This window comes from Rhinoderma darwinii, chromosome 7 (genome assembly GCF_050947455.1).
Source record: "Rhinoderma darwinii isolate aRhiDar2 chromosome 7, aRhiDar2.hap1, whole genome shotgun sequence".
Lineage (NCBI taxonomy): Eukaryota > Metazoa > Chordata > Amphibia > Anura > Rhinodermatidae > Rhinoderma > Rhinoderma darwinii.
Window position 1 is genome coordinate 97,259,151 of NC_134693.1, and position 4,582 is coordinate 97,263,732.

General features: G+C 47.4%; 1 long non-coding RNA gene across 1 annotated transcript; it reads right to left on the reverse strand.

Moving 5' to 3' along the window:
* Positions 1-3,895: 3,895 nt before the first annotated feature.
* Positions 3,896-4,261, reverse strand: LOC142657273 (uncharacterized). The gene is made up of 2 exons (XR_012849869.1): positions 4,097-4,261; positions 3,896-3,977 (listed from the first exon to the last, which is right to left on the reverse strand). It is a non-coding gene; the product is annotated as an uncharacterized LOC142657273 (long non-coding RNA).
* Positions 4,262-4,582: the final 321 nt, after the last annotated feature.

The window sequence follows — 4,582 nt, forward strand, 5'->3', positions numbered from 1 at the left end:
AGGTGAACACGCTACCTGAGTTTGTTCAGGACTTCGCAGATGTTTTCTCTAAGGAGGCCTCCGAAGTGTTACCTCCTCATAGAGAATACGATTGCGCTATTGATTTCGTACCAGATGCTAAGCACCCTAAGTGTAGGATATTTAACCTTTCTTGTCCCGAACGTGAAGCCATGAGAGAGTATATCCAGGAATGCCTTGCCAAGGGTTACATTCGCCCCTCTACTTCTCCGGTAGGTGCTGGCTTCTTCTTCGTAGGGAAGAAGGATGGTGGTCTTAGGCCATGCATTGACTACCGTAACTTGAATAAGGTCACTGTAAGGAACCAGTATCCCCTTCCTTTGATTCCTGATCTCTTTAATCAAGTCCAAGGGGCCCAATGGTTCTCTAAGTTTGATCTACGGGGGGCGTATAACCTTATCCGCATCAAAGAGGGGGATGAGTGGAAGACTGCGTTTAACACGCCCGAAGGTCATTTCGAATACCTCGTCATGCCCTTTGGGTTGTGTAATGCCCCCGCGGTCTTCCAGAATTTCATAAATGAGATTTTAAGAGATTACCTGGGGGTATTTCTTGTAGTGTACCTTGATGACATACTTGTGTTTTCCAAGGACTTGTCCTCCCACATTGAGCATGTCAGGAAGGTGCTCCAGGTCCTTCGGGAAATCAAACTGTTTGCTAAGACCGAAAAATGTGTGTTTGGGGTGCAAGAGATACCATTTTTGGGTCAAATCCTCACTCCTCATGAATTCCGCATGGACCCCGCCAAGGTCCAGGCTGTGGCGGAATGGGTCCAACCTGCCTCCCTGAAGGCGTTACAGTGTTTCTTGGGGTTCGCTAATTATTACAGGAGATTTATTGCTGACTTCTCGGTCATCGCTAAGCCTCTTACGGACCTCACTCGCAAAGGTGCTGATCACCTCCACTGGCCTCCTTAGGCTGTCCAGGCTTTTGAGGTCCTTAAGAAGTGCTTTATCTCGGCCCCGGTGCTGGTCCAGCCCAACCAAATGTAGCCGTTTATCGTGGAGGTTGACGCATCCGAGGTGGGAGTGGGGGCTGTCTTGTCCCAGGGTACCAGGTCCCTCACCCATCTCCGTCCCTGTGCCTACTTCTCCAGGAAGTTTTCGCCCACTGAGAGTAACTATGATATTGGCAACCGCAAACTCAGCCATTAAATGGGCATTTGAAGAGTGGCGCCACTTCCTGGAGGGGGCTAGGCACCAGGTAACGGTCCTTACCGACCACAAGAATCTGGTTTTCCTAGAATCTGGCCGGAGGCTAAACCCGAGACAAGCTCGATGGGCGCTATTTTTTACCAGATACAACTTTTCCTTCGGCGGAAGATCCTGCTTTTATTTTGCCTCCTGGTATAGTCGTTTCTTCTATTGATTCTGATTTAGTCTCTGAAATTGCGGCTGATCAAGGTTCAGCTCCCGGGAACCTTCCTGAGAACAAGCTGTTTGTTCCCCTGCAATTCCGGCTAAGGGTACTTAGGGAAAATCATGACTCCGCAATATCTGGTCATCCAGGCATCCTGGGTACCAAACACCTCATTGCCAGAAACTATTGGTGGCCTGGGTTGCCTAAAGACGTTAAGGCCTACGTCGCCGCTTGTGAGGTTTGTGCCAGGTCCAAGACTCCCAGGTCCCGACCAGCGGGCTTACTACGTTCTTTGCCCATTCCCCAGAGACCTTGGACCCATATCTCCATGGATTTTATCACCGATTTGCCCCCATCTCAAGGCAAGTCGGTGGTGTGGGTGGTAGTAGACCGCTTAAGTAAGATGTGCCACTTTGTGCCCCTCAAGAAACTACCCAATGCTAAGACGTTAGCTACCTTGTTTGTCAAACACATCGTGCGTCTCCATGGGGTCCCTGTGAATATTGTTTCGGACAGAGGGGTACAATTTGTTTCATTGTTTTGGAGAGCCTTCTGTAAAAAGTTGGAGATTGATCTGTCCTTCTCCTCTGCCTTCCATCCTGAAACTAATGGCCAAACTGAGAGGACTAATCAGTCTCTAGAACAATATTTAAGGTGTTTTATCTCTGACTGTCAATATGATTAAGTCTCATTCATTCCCCTCGCCGAATTTTCCCTTAATAACCGGGTCAGTAACTCGTCAGGGGTCTCCCCCTTTTTCTGTAATTTTGGGTTTAATCCACTGTTCTCCTCCGTTTCACCTGGTAGTTCCAACAATCCCGAGGTAGAGGTCGTTCATCAGGAACTGTGCACAGTCTGGGCCCAGGTTCAGAAGAACCTATAGGCGTCCCAGAGTATACAAAAAACTCAGGCTGATAGAAGACGTTCTGCTAACCCCTTGTTTACGGTCGGGGATCTGGTGTGGTTATCGTCTAAGAACTTGTGCCTTAAGGTCCCGTCCAAGAAGTTTGCTCCCCGGTTTATAGGGCCGTATAAGGTCATTGAAGTCCTCAATCCTGTCTCCTTCCGACTGGAGTTGCCCCCATCTTTTCGTATACACGACGTGTTTCATGCCTCCCTCCTTAAACGCTGCTCCCCGTCCTGGACTCCCTCGAGGAAACCTCCTGTTCCCGTTCTCACCCCTGAGGGGGTGGAATTCGAGGTGGCCAAGATTGTGGACAGCAGGATGGTCCAGGGCTCCCTCCAGTACCTGGTCCATTGGAGAGGATACGGGCCTGAGGAGAGGACTTGGGTGCCCGCCCGGGATGTTCACGCTGGGGTATTGGTCAGGAAGTTCCACCTTCGTTTCCCCAATAAACCAGGTCCACTTAGAAAGGGTCCGGTGGCCCCTCATAAAAGGGGGGGTACTGTAAAGGATCTGCCAGGCACAACTTCTGTGTATACGCCCATGGGTAATCAGTCTGCACCTGGTTCTATGTCTCTGAGACTGACTCCATCTTCCACCACTCAGGATGGCAGGCTTAGGAGTGGGAGAGCCTATCGCAGCCTGGCCAGACGGAGCTAGCTCCCGCCCTCTGTCTATTTATACCTGCCTTTCCTGTTCCTCCTTTGCTTGTAATTCTTCTCGTGTGGTTTCCTGGCCTTGCTGCAGCTCCTAGCTATTTGACCTTTCTTCATACTGACCCCGGCTTTCTGACTACTCTCCTGCTCTGCGTTTGGTACCTCGTACATTCCTGGTTTGACTCGGCTCGTTCACCTCTCTTGTTGCTCACGGTGTTGCAGTGGGGAATTGCCCCATTTCCCTTGCTTGTGTCCCCTTGTCTGTTTGTCTGTCGTGCACCTACTGAGCGTAGGGACCGTCGCCCAGTTGTACCCCGTCGCCTAGGCTGGGTCATTGCAAGTAGGCAGAGGCCGAGTGGTGGGTAAATTAGGGCTCACTGTCTGTTTCCCTACCCCCCTGTCATTACAACTGGATTAAACGCGATGTCACACAAATAGCGCTGTGAATGGTCGGATATGTGAATTGTATACACTGTGGTAAGTTGTAGCCGGGCACTGAACACACTAATAAATACCAGTCACACTTATGAATTGATGTTAAAGATTTATTTAAGGTTTTTGTGGATCAACATATATAATGGTAAAGATGATGTTATATAAGATCCAGCAAAAACAATAGAAGATGTCAGTAGTATCAGTAAGTGGTGGGAAATCTGTATTCCAGAGACACAGGAAGAGATGACATGTTCTCCTGTTCTGGGCCTGGTCTTCTGGGTAACATTGATGCACCGGTAACCACACTGATGTCTCTTCTGTGACAGAAGTAGAAAATGTGAAGTCTCGCCATTGGAATACTTGTAAGATGGCGGGTTCTGCCCTCGGTTGTTATTGGCATTGATGTTGATGGTCTGTTTGTATCTGCTGACTTTTTCTGGGGGGAGAAGCACACAATCCTATTAAATATTCATCATTCAGGCTGCTTACCAAATATAGAGGGGACATATCTAGAGGAACTTACCTTTCTATCAGCAATGATGGCGGCTCCTCCGGTCACAGGGAGCGCAGTTCTCGCCAGATATACTGCGGAATAGATGTTTATGCTGCAAGAGAAATATTTGCTATTAATGCTCTACTAATGTGTGTTTCTTGGCAGTCACAAAATCTAGAAGAGCTTTTATTGTGGATTTTCCTATTTGATCCTGGCGGTTACACTACAAACCTTGAAGATGATTGATCCAAGCGATGGGTTTGATCTAAAGCTGCGCTGTTCAGGATGTTACAGGAACTTTCTGATGTTGACAAAGGTGGAATCATTGTTTTATGCACCTAAGATGGTAAATGTTCCTTAGGAGTCCTGCAAGATGCCAAGTAATGTCTTACATCAATAACAATGTTCCTTGTATCTATCATGTAGTTTCTGCCGCTTACGGCACTTTTCTAAAAAAGTGGACAGAGAGTAGCTGAAGGAGCAAAGCCACCAGCGGCCGACACATTTATCATAATAACATGGATTATTAGTTATTAAGGTGTGGGCCTTTTAATAAATTAGGCACATTTTACTCCATGTTTTTTTATATTAAGACCGGTGTATGAAACGTCAGTCTTAATCAATTCCCACCAATCTATTATACTACACACACGCTTACAGTTTTCTTCTAAAACTTTTATAACCTTGATTTAGAAATTAAATAAATATCTGAATACA